General features: G+C 38.5%; 1 long non-coding RNA gene across 1 annotated transcript in view; it reads right to left on the bottom strand.

Annotated features, from left to right (window-relative positions):
* LOC138141786 (uncharacterized) overlaps positions 1-16,504 on the bottom strand; it is a 49,883-nt gene extending 33,379 nt beyond the window's left edge. The window contains exons 1-2 of the long non-coding RNA XR_011163260.1: positions 16,369-16,504; positions 8,868-9,157 (exon numbers count right to left, since the gene is read on the bottom strand). This is a non-coding gene — a long non-coding RNA (uncharacterized lncRNA). The remainder of the gene's footprint in view (positions 1-8,867; positions 9,158-16,368) is intronic.

Genomic DNA, 16,504 nt, shown 5'->3' with positions numbered 1-16,504 from the left:
TTTCTTTCTTTCTTTCTTTCTTTCTTTCTTTCTTTCTTTCTTTCTTTCTTTCTTTCTTTCTTTCTTTCTTTCTTTCTTTCTTTCTTTCTTTCTTTCTTTCTGTCTTCCTTCCTTTCTCCTCCCCTCCCTTTCTCCCTCCCTCCCTCCCTTCCTTCCTCCCTCCTTCCCTCCCTTCCTTCCTCCCTCCCTCCCTTCCTTCCTTCCTTCCTCCCTCCCTTCCTTCCTACTATGTGACCATGAGCAAGTAACAACTTCTCCAAGCCTCCATTTCCTCAGATGGAGGATGAAATACCTGTACTACCTACCTTACAAGCGCAAATGAGTAATCTTCACAAAGTACTTTCCAACCTTAAAGCCCTATATAAATGCCAAATACTGAATTTGTTTTCTATCCTTTCTAAAAATTAACAAAAAGGAAAACCAAAGCAAATTGCATTCATGCCCTGTGACTAAGCATCAGAGAAACCTTTGCAGGACCTTGAGAGTCAGAAACGACAGATGGATTTGTGGAGGGGTTGTAGATTTGGATCTAGGAGGGACCTCAGAGATTATCTAACCCAACTTCCTCATTTTACAGAGAGGAAACTGAGGACCATGTGTAAAAGTTACTTACCTAACATCATCAGCTAGCAAGTAGCAGAACTGGGATTTGAACTAAGGTCCCCTGATTCTAAATCTAATATTCTTTCCACTATGCTGTGCTACAGTTGTAGTCATTCTCTCTGCTGCCCCTTCCCCGGCACAGAACACAAGAAGATTTCTCTTGTGAAAATTAAGGCTTTAGGAGCAGCCTGAATTCTCTAAGAAGTTTGGGTTGCAGACAGAGCAGGACTCAGCTTTTCTCCACTTGGTGTGGGTGATTACTGCTGCTGAGCTAACTCGGTGAATGATGGGGCTTGGCTGCTTAAACTCAAAACAAGTGAATGCTCTGCCACCTGGATATGCCCTCGAATTGTCACCTGCTGACTGGGAGGTACCTTTGGCTCATACTCTCAGACCCTGGGCAGCTTCCAGAAAGCCAAGGTACTGCAGGAGCCCGCATCAGAGCTTGTCAGTCATAGCTAGAAAGGGTGAAAAATAAGGGGAAACTAAAAAAGCAAAGGCAGGTGTAACTCAGGGTTCACCAATGCTTATCTGGAGAACCGAGACTATGAGAGCTACCCTACCCCCACCCCCAAGGAATAAGGAAAGAGCAGGAGATGACAAACAAGGGACAAAAAAAACCCCATTCTATGTAGATAGAATGTTTTAGCTAAAATTCTTAAATTTTTACCTAGCCATAGTCCTTCATGAACAAAGGTGATGTTCCTTGTTGGCATTAGTCCCTAGGAGAATGGTTGTAGCAAAACTAATCTATTTCCCACTTTGCTTTCGTGAGGGAAGCAGCCTTCTGTCACTGTACCTCCTCTTGTCTGGGAGGCCAGATGCTGCTCAGGACTCTGTTGTTTAGCCTTGCGGATAGAATGTCACTTTCACTTGTACTGAGCCAGCCTGTCCCTGACAGCAGCGTGCCAGCAGGGTCTGTCAGATGCAGCTGTTTTCCAGCTGTTTACAGCCATGCTGCATAGCTTCAGGCTGAGCATAAGTATATCCTGGAAGTGTTTTCGTCTGTCCACATGGGCTGACTTCTTCCATTCACCATTTTTTTTTAAAATAGAGGGTTTTTTTTAAACGTTGTGAGTATTCAGGGTCTAACATTCTCCATATAGTCATGTAACATTTTGGTGACCCTCTGGGATGCTCTGGGGATCCAGAAGGTCAAGTGAATGCCCTACCATCTGGACATGCCCTCTAATTGTCAACCTGCTGACTTTGGCTCATATTCTCAGACCCCGGGCAGCGTCTAGAGAGCCTTTAGCACTCCTGGGCTTACCCACTGAGTCCTCCACATTCTTCTCTTGGTTGCTTTCAGGACAATCACTTGTATTTCCCCTTTCCTGTTTGGGTGGGGCACAATGCCTTCTTCTGCCCCCATTTCCTCCCTAGCCCCAACTATACTAACTATTCTAAACTCCAACTACAGTACTATTTTACTACACTATGACTGATAAGTACTTAATATCTACTTGCTAAATTGCACTGAGTAGAAAATAAATCACTTCATAGTTTAAACCAGCTAGTCAATGGAAACAAGAAATATTCAACAAAAGTCATATCATGTTCATTTTTTAGGACGATAGGGAAAATATGGCACAAAAGGATTAATTATTTTATGAAATCCATGTGGTAAGTTTTTGACAAAATGAAATATTTTTACTACACCATTTATACCCTACTAATCTGTTCATTTTAATTCAACAAATCCAACCAAGATTCACAAAGGGACAACTAAATGCAAAGCACTGTGATAGGTGTTAGGAATACAGATACAATATAGTCCTTGATCTCAAGATGCACACAATTTATTTAGGGCCCTTAAAAAATTATTATATGGGGCGGCCAGGTAACACAGCGAGTAAGAGCACCGGCTCCAGTGTTGAGAAGACCTGGAGATCGAATCCCGGGCTCAGATACTCAGTACCACACCCACAAATAACTGGCCTTGTAACCTTGAGCAAGTTACTTAACCCCAATTGCTTTAAAAAAAAATTATTATATGGGGCGGCTAGAGCACTGGTCCTGGAGTCAGGAGGACCTGAGTTCAAATACGGCCTAAGACACAACACAAAAACTAGCCATGTGACCTTGGGCAAGTCACTTAACCCCAAGTACCCTCCAAAAAGCAAAAAAAATTTTTTTTTGATACATCATGTTTCAACACAATAGATATTTCCCAACAAAAACCCAAATTCCCCTATAAAGTACTTTCCTAGGGGGACCTATTGGGAGGGAAAGAGAGAGAAGAATAAGCAAAATTAACTAACAGCATCACAGTAATTGATAGTACAACATTTTCCACTTTACTTGTTTACCAGCCATTGATTACCAAAAGAAAAGAATCTTTGATTTTGACAGTAAGTCCCAATATTGACCCTTGTATTTGACATTTTTGTTTAGTTTTTTTAATGAACATTGTTGTAGTGACTATGTATATTGTTCTTTTACCTAGCATCATTTATTATTCATCAATTTATAATCTTCCCAATTTATCTGAATTGTTCATATTTATCATTCTTTATGTCATTACATTCATTGTCACAGTTTGTTCATACATTCCTCAATCATTGGATATATATATATGTACATATATATATAATTTTTGTTACCACAACTAATGCTGCTATGAATATTTTGTATATATGTGTGTGCGTATGTGTGTATAATTTCTTGCTGTTAATAACCTTGTAATATAACCCCAGTAGTGAGATTTGTAGATCAAAGGATAATGAACAATTTAGTAACTTTTTTTTTTCCAAGCCTTTTTCAGTTCCATTAGGAATAAATTAGAGCACCAGTCTTCCTACTGCCCCTCCAACATTGGATTTTCCCATCTTTGTTATCTTGATGAGTGTAAGGGAGGGAAGAAGAGAGAAAGAGAAAAAGGGGAAAAACACATATTAAGCACTTACTGTATATTAAGCACTAAGCACTGGGCTTAAAAAAAAACTACACAAACAAGATTGAACTTTGAGTCCAAAAGGGAAAGATAATACATGGGAGGGGGGGGAGGGGGGGAGGTGGCTAGAGGAAAGGGCAAAGTTATCGGGTGGAGGGGGCAATGTGGCATGGAAATTGAGAAGTGGAGTGGGTAGCATTGGGACTAAGCTAGTTAAGGTGAGAACTCACCAGTCACAGCCCAGAATCCCAGGTGTAGGAACCCAAGTTCTGGTGGGAGGAAAAGGAAGTAGGAGTTTGGCTAAATTTTGAAGGAAACAAGGAATTCTAAGAAGATGAGGAGGTGAGGGAAAGGGTACATTCCAAGCACAGTGGCTGACAAAAGAGAGGTGTGAAAGAAAACAAAAAGACCAATTGGCTAAACTATATCGTTTATGAAGGAGAAAGTGGAATTCACTAGAGGAGAATTGTATTGATTATTTGGAAGTGATTTTAAGTCTTTAATATGTTTTCTGCATTGTATATGGACTACTGTGAGTTCTTTGAGTCTTCTGAATTTTCTTTGGGGTGAAATAAAGGTTGTTCTGTACTTGATATATACATTATAAATTTGGTTGATGGTATCAGAAGTGTGGACCATATTAATCACCTTTGGGGAAACCTAAATATGAGCCATATTTAGATATTTTCCCAGAGTAAATTCTATTGAGAGACTTAATGGGCCAAAAACAGGCATGGCTCTTTGGGGGTTAACCCCAGGATTGAATTAAGAGAGACATTAGAGCAGCTTTTCTGCTCTCCCCACGTCCATAAGTTGTGTCTTCAAATCTCCTCTGGGTCCTTCTTCTGTTTCCCATCCCCAGAATTCCAATGGATTAACTGAGAGCCTCTGGATTCTTAGTTGATGGACCTTTCACTTAAAAAGTCACAACTCATCAAATTTCCCCTATCAAACATATAGTTCTTGGGGTGGCTAGGTGGCGCAGTGAATAGAGCACAGGCCCTGGAGTAAGGAGGACCTGAGTTCAAATCTGGCCTCAGATACTTGACACACTTATTAGCCGTGTGACTTTAAGCAAGTCACTTAACACCAATTGCCCTCCAAAAAAAAATAGTTCTTTTAAAATGTCCCAGTCTCCAAATGTTTATATGATATCTCATTTTCTTAGTTTTACCCTCTTTGTTCATAAATCACATGCACATTATCTGACATGGTATCATGGTTTACAGCTCTGAAAGCTTCAACATCTCTTTGGTGCTCTGAAACTGCTTTTTTATTCTAATATCCCTCTAATTTAAAATAATTAAATCTATTTTTCTGCCTCTTTATAACATTAAACTTTTCCCACAAAAAAGAGATCACTTGTATTATTGACAAATCAATCCAGCTCCTCACTTCTATAGATCATTTTCTCTCCAAAACTATCCAAATCCTATTTGAACGTTATTTCTTCATGTGTATTAAAAGGGCATATTAAAATAAATTTCTTTTTCTACACTTACTAATAAAAGTATCAAAATGTTCACCTGTAATAGTGCCAATTCTCAGATCATTTGACAACCACATCTCTTCCTTTATACATAAAACCACTTTTTTCTGTCCCTTTTATTGCTAAATTCTTTCATTTATCTTTAAGTGACAGTGTGCCTCAATAAACATCTGATATATCGTCATGCATATGTATACATATATTTACATATATAAGTACATACACAGGTATAATAAATACAGTACATAAATTCCATGTACACATATATACAATATGTTCCATCTATGCATGGCTAATTTTCAAATAACTAGAAAAATGATTTTAAAATACACAACACAAAGTTATGTTTAATATAATATAATTATTCTTTGAATGGTTTAGTGCCCCCTTATCATTATGAAGCTTAAATATAGTTCTGCAATTTTGATTTGGTTATCTGTGCTTTTTGGTTACGTTTAATTGTTATTTTTATTAGTAAATTTTGTTTCTATACATCATATAGACCCCCTTGGTACTCTCAGTTGAATCCTACACATGGTATAATTACTGAAAATAATTAAATAAAACAACTGAAGCTGTTAGTATTGCAGTCTTGTGCCTTGTTAGTGTTTGTTGTTGTGGTTAGCAGAAAGAACAGAATTATGTTATATTAGTACCAATGTTATCCCAATGTTTTTGTTATTTGTTCTGTTGCCATTTAAAGTTGCCTTCATTTGCATAATTGCAATAACTGAATATGTAGTTCTTTATGGTTTGTTCATTATGCATCACTTCATGCAAGCCTTTCCATTTTTTCTTTGAATTCTTCATATCCCTCTTTCCTTATGATATATTAATATTTTCTTATATTCCTTCACCGTAATTTTATCTCCCATTTCTCAATGTATATAGAGCAAGTCAAAGTAGTAGGATCCTAATCATGGGCCAGTGAGCACAGTTCAAGTATAGTCAACAAGGGCACAAAGGCAGGAAAATAGACATAGTGTAGAATAAGGAAATCTCCTCTGCCAATGTTGGTCAGCACATGCTTTGCAAAATGCAAGCCATCTCTATTGGTGGTGGTGGTTGTTATTGTTTGTTTTTTTTACTATTATAGTGCTACTGGAAATTTTTTGTATAGATAAGTCTTTTTATTGTTAACAAATATGTTAAGGTCTAAACTCAACAGAGGAACAGTTAGGTTTAAAGGATATGGACACTTCTGTAATTATCCTTCATTATTCTAAGTGGTTATTTTCAGTGGTTTGAACAACTCACTAGCAGTATAACATTGCGCCTATTTTCTTGAATGCTTGCCAACATAGCCTTCTTCCACCTTCTTTACCAACTTGATAGGTGTGAAGTGATACCTCCGAGTTATTTTAATTTGCCTTTCTCTAATTATTAGCAATTTTGAGAGCTCATTAAGAAAGCCATTGATAGTTTGTTTCTTCTTTTGAGAACTGGTTACACCCTTAGACTGGGGTATGACTACTGGGGAATGGCTCTCACTTAAATCTTAAACGTCTGAATCTAGTCATATAGTCTTATGTCAAATTTTATCAGAAATGTTTCATCAAAGTTTCCTCCCCCAAGTTCATATTTTTCTTATTCTAACTGGATTTAATCCATTTGCTCAAAAGCTTTAGAAAAAATTTTATATACTCAAAATAGGAATGCAATTTAGCATAGTAGAAAGAGGGCTCCCTATCACACAGTTCCCTGAAACACATCATTTGCTTGAGGGGACAGGTGGCTATTCAGACTTTTCACCTTAGGTCACAAAGAGTTGCCTCAACTGGTTTACCTCTGTCAAACCTCCCAGCTCCCCCCCACCAAAAAAAAGTTAAGGGCACCAATTAGCTAAAATAGCATATGGGAGCTCAGTATTCTATAACTGACAGTCTTTCTATCTAGATATCTAGCTAGCCATCTCTGGGCATAAAAATAAATGTGAACATAGCAAACTCATTATTGGCTCACAATTACCTAGGCAATCAATCAGTCAACAAAGATTTATTGATCCTTATCATGTACTCAGCATCAGATCCTGATTAAGGGAAGTTGTGTGGTAGTTATAGAATATTAAGACATAGTTCCCACTGTCGAGGAACTTCTATTCCAGTTGAGGAGTCCAATAGGTATTAAACCATGAGAATAGGGGAAAAAAGCCAAAGCCATGACTTATATATGTATATTGCATGAATATATGTGTATATACACATAAATGTATATGTGTGTTTCTATATACACACATATAAAATAACATATAGATATATGCCTATAATCATACATGTGTTTCTATAATCATCTATTATTTTGTTTTTCTTCTCTGGGCTTCTCTGGCCATGCCCAGTTCCAACATGGAGATGCCCTTGAAGGGCCTTTTTGTGCATGCCTTGTTTGACGACCATGGAGTCCCCTGTGTGCCCCATCACATGGGTGGGGCTAGCCTCCTTTGATTGACTGCCTATGTCTTTAAAACTGGCGGCACTGAGCCATTCACTGGCCTCTTCCCACCACCTTCTTTTTCACTATGCCCTTTCTCTGTCATCTTTTCAGTGACTCCCATCTGCGGTTCCCAGTGTGGATGCCATGAAATGAACTGATGAGAGAGGAAGGACTTGCTTTCCATCGCTCTTTTATCTCAGATACTCTGAGAAATGGGCCTAGAGGTGTTTGTTTTTGTTCTGTGTTGTCTGTCTTCTGTTTCAGGGACTGGACATGATCCTCACACTCCCCAGAACTTTGGGCCATGACAACCTTGGAGCTGGGATTACAGGTATGGTGCTGCAGACACCCAGGACAACATGGAAGCCCTGAGAAGGCAGGGTGCCTGCGATGTGAGGATGAGTGGAGTTCGAGACTTGGAATTGGGACTGGGCTCTGTAGGAAATGAACTAAGCTATGAATATATTCACCTTCCCCTCCCCAGAGACTGCAGTAGTGCAGAGGGAGGAGGTTATGCCTCTCACATGCTTGAAGAGTATGTTTGTATGTTTGTGATTATACCTTTATAAGTAAAAATTCTTTTGCAAAAATAAATCTGGCAGTGGCTAGGTGGCGTAGCGAATATAGCACCAGCCCTGGAATCAGGAGGACCTGAGTTCAAATCAGACCTCAGACACATAACACTTATTAGCCATGTGATCTTGAGCAAGTCACTTAATCCCAGTTTCCCTGCCTTCCCCCTCCAAAAAAAAAAAAACCCAGAAAACAAAACCAAAAGTAAATCTGATTATTAGTGCCTAAATGGGGTGCAGATCACTTTCTGCAACTGAGGTAACAACATCAGTTGGGACTGGAGTCAATGACAATGACAATGACCCTTTATTAAGGGTACTAGAGAACTCTGGGGAAGAGATTGTGAAATTTAGCATAGCTGGCTTTGAGGGAGGAGAAGCCAGGGTGGTCTGCAGTCACACATACATACAGACATACATATGTACATATATTCACGTGCATACCTATAAGGTCATATAATTAATGACAAATATAAAATTCATCTTCACCATAATCAATCACTCAACAGCAAACTTGGAATTAAAGAATGACCAACATTGGCACAATTAATTTGAAAGGACCATAAAACTTTGGACCACTGGATGAACATCATGCAAGAAACATCTTATTTATGGTTGAGAAAATCAAGTCATACCTCTTGGATTATGTATAAAAACAAAAAGTCAGTTAAACATCAAGTCAGGCAAAGAGTGAACCAGAAAGCTGGAGCAAAGCCCCTGGGGGTCTCTCCTCCCCCCCTTCTCTCTCTCTCTCTCTCTCTCTCTCCCAAATCACAATGGCCATATTATTGAATACATTCAGGCAGGAGTAGAAAGAAATACACAGATGGCAAACAGAAAGTCTCCAGAGAAAAAGAAGAGCCTGTACTTCTGTTCTTACCTTTCAACTGAGTGGAAAGTGATAATCTTCAAGAGTGATTCCCTAAGGGAGCTAAAGGTGAAGAATAGCTGCCTTGATACTCCCTCATCCCAAGATCTTTTGTCTGTAAGGACCCAGTGCCTCCATTTCTTTTTGCATTTATTCTTTCTTCTTCTTAAATGAATGAGCATTCTGAGATGGCAGTAATCAGACAACATGGTGGTTCAGAGATCCAGAGGTCCCATCAGAGGGTCCACCACAACTGGAGGCAGTAGCAATGGACACAGGAGAGGTAGATGAAGAAGAAGAATCTGCAGATGGATGGAGAAAGAGAATCACTCAAAGTTGGTGAAGCTTGCTATGAATTGTAGAAGGCACTGATATACAGAGCACAGGAGAGAGCTATGCCTAATTGAGACTTAATGAGGACTCCACAAAAGGGAAGGTAAACAAAGACTTCCAGTGCCAGGACTTGCAAGCTTCCCTTTTATTATGTGTTCCCCTCATGTACTTGAAATCTGAGCCCAATCTTCTAAGGGACATGGTGTGCATGGGAGGAGGGTGACCTCCTAGCTTTGTGCCAATTCTTCTTACTGATGCCTTTTGCTAAAACTTCTAATGAACTCTGGCTGATTACTAGTGGGAAGCACACTGGGGAAAGGGAGAATCGTTTTCTCTCCTCTTGCCACATTGGCTGTGGGAGATCCTCCCATCCAGTGATTGAAGAGTCTGTTTGAAAGAGTTCAGTGTTTGAATTTGAGAGCATAACCAAGGGAGCAGACAGACACACTTTCCAGATAGATGTGGATATAGAGGCAGTTGCTAAAGACCAAGAAGCAACTTTGAGAAAAAACCTCCGGCTTCAGAAGAAGAAATCTGCCTTAAGGACTCAAGAGAGAGTTAACCCTGGCACTGGAGAGTGGTGCTATTGAGAAGAAGGTCTTTGAAACCCTGGGGTCCTGGAGTTTTAAGTTGCCTTGGCCACATGTGTATCCCACATATGTGCCTTATTAGCATTGTGTTCTAAGTCTGTGCCCACCCTTCCCATGGGCACTGTTTTTCTTTATTTTTGTGCTGTATATTTTTATATCTATAGTTCTTATTACCTCCTTTTAGTAAATTACTTTGTTGAGAGTCAATTGTGTCTATTGGCTGAATGTTAATGGGAAGGAAATTGATAGGGGCTTCAGAGTTTTAGTTTTAGGAGTGGGTGTCCTTAAGTCCTTTTGAACCTGAGAATGTCAGCGGCCCTCTGGGGCTCCAGCCAGGGAGTGGGTGTGAAAGTTGACAGGATACCCAGGAAGAGGCATTACACACTACGGTAGTGTTTAATAAATCTGTCCTCAGTCAATAATGCCAGCGCTAAAATAATGACTGCTGAAGGAAATGATGCGCCAGGCCCATCACTACATAAAACAAAACAGAATCATAGAAACATGGCCGTGGCAAGTCTTCAGCCTGCTGTTCAAGGGCTCCATGTGGTTCACACACAGGATGCTGTTGTGGGCTAAGGTGGCCACACATAGGATGCAATTATGTGTCTTGCTTCACTACCAAGGATGATTAAAACACATGCTTTATTTAAATAACCCTCATTTGGATTCCTATGTCATATCACTGTGGTATTCTTGCTGTAACCCAACAGAAAACTAGAAGACAAATTAATGTGTTTATTTTGATAAATTAAAGAAAAATGTAAGCCAGGATTTCTGAGCTCGATTTCCAACTCTGATCCTTAGACAACTTAAATTTTTTAGTATCTAAAATGCCTTCTAAAATTGTCTCTGGAGAGGCAGAATGGTCTATGGTGGTAGATAATAGCTAACATTTATGTCGCACCTACTATGTGTCAGGCACTTGTTAAATGATTTACAAATATTATTTTATTGAAACTTCACAATAGCCCTGGGAGGTAGGTGTTATTATTATCCCTAATTTATAGTTGAGAAAACTGAAACAGAGAGCAGTTAAGTGACTTACCCAGGATCATGCAGCTAGTGTCTGAGACCAGATATGAATGAACTCAGTTTTTCTCTACCCCAAGTCCAGTGCTCCATCCTTATCCATCTCCAGTTGTCCTGATCCATATCTGGCCACTGGATGATGAGGGCTCCAGAGGAGAAAGTCAGGCTGGTGACTTTGCACAGGCCTCCCTCACTTAAATTCAATCCACTTGCATGTCATGACATCACCTCAAAGATGTCATGGTCCTCTTCAAGAATGAAGGACAAGCAGTAGCTGTCCCTAAATAGAGGGTAGGCCTTTTAATCAGAAAGACCTATGTTCAAATTTTACCTCTGCTACCTACCTGCATTACCCTGGAGTCATCTAATCTTTCAGGACCCCCTGGCAATTAAGACTCTTCATTACAAATAAGCTGCTGATGAATTTCTGTGGAGTGAAGAGACTTTCTACACCAGGAATCCCCCTACACTGATGAAATCACAGGTCTATACCATCTTGACATTCACCACAAAGACATTTTCTCAGGGATGTTGTTTTACATATTTAATCAATCAACAAGCATTTTAACAGTCTACACTGTACTAATTACTGATAATTCAGACAAAAATGAAAGTGTCTGAGATTCCATTAGGCACATTATACTATACTTTATCTTTATATACATATAATGCATTTACTAAGTGCATAATGATTGTATTGAATGCCACTATGCCTTTGTTGGCACTAGCATATTTCCATATTTCAATGAATTTACAATCTCATCAGTATGGTACTCCATAAGAGCATATCCTTTCTCATCCAGACTATCTCATTTTGGGCACTGTCTACATCTTTCTATGAATTCTCCATCAGGAGTGCATCCAAAATGCTGGAGACCTTCTTTCAAATCTTTTTATATTTAGAAAGAGGGGATTACCAGTTCAGGCCTTAGGTTTTCTTTCCATTAACTCCTCATTCTTACTAACATAGTTCAATTTTTTTATATTATCAAGTTATAACATTTCATAATATCTCACATAGTAAATCACTAAATAATAATGAGTCTAAAAATAGTAATAACATCAAGCATCTGTATTGTTTTTAAACAAGACAAGATTTCATTTGTACAGTTATTCCTTCCACATCTTGGGAGTTAAGGACATGGTGCCCCTGAAATCTAGAAAATCTGTGAGTATATATATATTTGGCCTTCCCTTCGTACAAGAGAAAAAGTCTGAATTATTATGGCATTAAACAATAAAACATGATGACATTATACAATACTATGCATATAGTTTACACATTTCTGAGTTTCTAAACTTTTCCCGTGTCATCTGCTGGTCTTTATGCATCATCTGCAGCATCTGTAAAACTCCCCAGAAATTCCCATTTGATTTTTTATGATGAACCTTTGATATATCAAAACCATGATGGGGAAAGTCTCGATGTGGAAGGGATAACTGTATAGGAAAATCCCAATAAGGAAACTCCATCTACCAATGCAATTCACACCAGCTCAGAGACTTAGAGTCTCTTGGAGAGTTAGCCTGGAACCCTAAGAGGTTAAATGATTTGCCTAAGGGTCACAAAGCCAGTATTTATTAGAGATGGGACTTGAACCCAGGTCTTCCTAACTCCAAGGTTTGTTTGATGCCCACCAAAACACAATGCTATTCTAATCTAAAAAACATGCAACAAACTGACTTCACTCATTTGGTGTACCAGAAAACAAGAAATGCTAATGATTGTAATTAATTCATGGATTCTGTTAGTTTCACATTCTGCTATTGACAACCTATGTCCTCTAAGATAAGAATAAACAACAGTTGAAAAGAAATTCAAGTTCTGATGCCAACATTAAATAAAATATTTCATGTCATAAACACTAATTGATTTAGTCCAATTATTTCTTCTAACTTCTGCATGACAGAATGGTACCATGCATGATGACCATGCCAATGGGCCATCTCTTCCAAGTAATTTTTAAATGAATTTTATGAGTTTTTTCAGTGTTAACCACAATGTAAAGTGGGGGATTTGGGGGAGTAGAAAGAGGGAGGGAGGGAGGGAGAGAGAGAGAGACAGAGAGAGAGAGAGAGAGAAAGAGAGAGAGAGAGAGAGAGAGAGAGAGAGAGAGAGAGAGAGAGAGAGAGAGAGAGAGAGAGAGAGAGATTATCTTTCTTTTAGGGATGAAAAATAAATGCAATTTGAGATCAATATTTATGAAGTTGTGATTAATTGACTGATGACCAAAAGATTACAAAACGTCTGTCTGAAACATCTACTCAAATTTATTAGCTTTGACCAAAAATTAAAAAACAATCTGAACTCAGTCAATGAAAGAATAATGCATTCCTAATCAATTTTTAATAGCACTTAAGATTTTATATTTTTTAACTTGCTTTTAAATAATTTATCATAAAAATGAATATGATTTAAACAAGGGGTAAGAGGTGTTCCATGGTTACTCAATAGGTTTCTTAGCAAAGGAATTCAATTAAGACTGACTTTTTATTATAAAACTATTTTATTAATAATAATACATTTTGCACTTACAAGAAGGCTTTGAGCCAACCATATCAAAGTACTTGTCAAGATCCAAGTTCCCACCCAGGCTCTGCCATCAATTAATTCTTTTTTCACTTCATTTCTCTGGGCCTCATTTTGTGAATGTGAGAAGTGAGGAGGGTGAACTAGGTGATTTCTAAGGTCCCTTTAAAAATCCCAGATACTAAGTGAATCAGGAACACTTGTTTTCCCCATTTAGTGGCAGAAATCATCTGACCATAGGTTCCCTGATGAGGGAATAAACAGGAAGTCACAGAGCCATATAGAAAATGAGCTGTATAATCATCATGTTGTCTAATGCAAATACCATTTCTTAATTATGATCAGAGTACCTGTTGAACACTCTCGTGTGCAAAAATCTGTACTTTGATTTTTCAGAAAAGGAAAAAGAAATTATTCCCCCTCAAAGCTTGTATTTTATGAAGGAGGATTAACTAAGATGAATTTTCATTTTTCCTAAATATTATTTGCTTTTAATGTGTTCATTATTATATACTATATTTATTCATTCATTCTCAGTCATGGGATTCAGAAAGGGGTGAGACTTTAAGTAATCTCCTAATCCAACTTTCTCATTTTATTGAGAATAACATGAGAGTCCAGAGAAATTAGTTGGCAGTGTGAAGTAATAAGAAAAATGCTAGACAGGGAGTCAAGAACCTGGGTGCAAATCCCAGCTCTAACCTTTACTAGCTGTGTGTAAATTAGATTATCACTTAATATGTAAATTAGATAATCACTTAAGTGATTAGAAAATCACTTAATTTTTAGGACATTCCATTTCCTCAGTCATGTGGAGGAGGGATTAGACTTCTTTTATATCTGTCCCCAGAGGGAGAACCAGCAACAATGGGTGGAAGTCAAAAAGACACAAATTTAGACGATGTCAAAAGTGAAACTTCATAATAAATGGTTGTTGTTTAGTCAAGTCAGTCATGTTGGATTCTCCATGATCCCATTTGGGGTTTTCATGGCAAAGATTCTGGAGTGTTTTGCCATTTCCTTCTCTGGCTCATTTTGCAGAGGAGAAAACATAGGCAAATAGGGTTAGGTGACTCACTCAGGATCACCCAGCTAGTAAGTGTTTGAGGGTGGATTTGAACTCTAGTCTTTCTGACTGCAGGGCCACAGTTCTATCCACTGTGCCACCTAGCTGCCAAACAGAGAGAGACAGACAGACAGACAGAAACAGAGAGACATACAGAGACAGACAGAGACAGAAAGACAGAGACAGCGAGACATATACACACACAATTGGAATGTGTTGACTTGGAGAGGGAGGTAGCAGATCGTTTCTCTTAAGGTCTTCAAGCAGAAGGTGGTCAACCACTTTGGGGGTATATTGTAGTGGAAGGTTTAGGTTTTTGTTTGTTTAGGTATAGGTTGGACTTTTCAGATAGGGCTGCTAAGGCCCCTTCCAGTTCCAAATTTCTCTGAATCTGTAATGTGTAAATGGTGATAGTAATACCTGTGCTACTTATCTCATAAGGTTGCTTTTAGGAAAATCTTTATGAATGTTGAATTACTATATGACTAGTTTTAAATAGCAGAGCCCAGATTTAAACTCTTATCCTCTGGCTCCAAATCAATTCATTCATTCACCTAGCAACCATTTTTTAAGGATCTACCATGAATAAAATACTAGTTGGGTACTGGGAGAGACACAAAGACTACATGATCCAGCAGGGATGGGGTTTACAATCCTGCCACAAACATGAAATGTGCAATAACTAATGCAGAATATAATAGGATGGGTTGAGATAAGATTGCAATAGAATAGAATAGAATAGAATAGAATAGAATAGAATAGAATAGAATAGAATAGAATAGAATAGAATAGAATAGAAGAATAGTACGGGATGGGATGGGATGGGATGGGAACAGAACAAAATAGAATTGAATTGGTGCTGTGTGAGATTTGAAGTAGAAAAAATATGAGTTGAGAGAAAGGAAAAAAGGAGATTAGTGAAGATTCCATGGGTAAAGTTTCTTTTGGGTAGGATTTCAACAGGCAGAGATTAGGCAGGAAGGGGGCCATACGAAATAAATAGCAAAGCTATGGGAATGTACAAAAGTTAGGGAATGGCATGATTTGGTTGTGCTGAGTATAATTAATGCAGCTAGAGAGTAGTAGTTTGAAATAGGTCTGGAAAGATAGTGAAGGGCTTTGAATACCAGTATAAGGAATTCTTCATTTGTTTAGTAAACAATAGGGAGCTATTTAAAGGTTCTACTGAGTGACAGGATCAGATCTGTGCATAAAGAAGAAGAATCTGGAAGCAAGCATTAATCACAGTGGGAGAAAAATAAGAGTCTGAATGTCATTGTAATCATCTAGGCTAGTGGTGTCAAACTCAAATAGAAATGGGGTCACTAATCCATACATCAGGATCCCTGTAGACCATATATTGACTTAGTTTTTATAAGTAATGTTATTATCTACATTTTATTGTGTTTTAATTTATTTTGTTAAATATTCCCCAAAGTACATGTGGCCCCTTCTGGTTTGACACCTCTGATCTAGGCAGGGAGCAAAGAGGACCTGCAGGTTAGTAATAATGAGAACATGGACAAAAGGGGGTTGATACTAGTGATTTTAAAGATGTGGAATCCAGAACATCTATTTGTCAATAAAATATAGTAAAATGCAGGACAGAGAACGTGGCTGGGAACAGATTACAGAAGGAGAAGAAATAATCTTGCACTATGTAGGCAAGATTAACCTGAGAGGCAGAATAGTATAGAGAAAAGAGAGAGCCTGGATTTGGAGTGAGGATGTATAGCAGCAAGCACCCCAGCATACCCAGGATGGCTGCTAGCACAAGTTTCTAGATCTCAAAATGGATTAACAATCTTGCTTTAATCAAACATATGTCATTTACCTAGTTCAGGAGAAAAAGGTCAGCATCCCGAACTTCAGAGAATACAGAGGTTATAAGCAGACAACAAATACAGACAGAAAGACAGATCAGCAGACAGTCTTCCAGCTGTCTGACCATTACATCCATACCTAGTCAGTTGCCAGAGAGGGAAGCATCAACATCTGGGTTTTCAAAGTCGGGGGCTCAACGGCTGCCCAGAGTCTCGTCTGGCTAAATCACACACCACTTCTCAAAGTGAGCCCCTAAACAAACCTCACATCAGGG

The sequence above is a fragment of the Petaurus breviceps genome, unplaced genomic scaffold (assembly GCF_028583685.1).
Source record: "Petaurus breviceps papuanus isolate PSGF00001 unplaced genomic scaffold, PetGlider_PUasm1.0 90491, whole genome shotgun sequence".
Classification (NCBI taxonomy): Eukaryota; Metazoa; Chordata; class Mammalia; order Diprotodontia; family Petauridae; genus Petaurus; species Petaurus breviceps.
The sequence above is the reverse complement of the archived record's forward strand: the minus strand, read 5'-3'. Positions and strand labels throughout refer to the sequence as shown.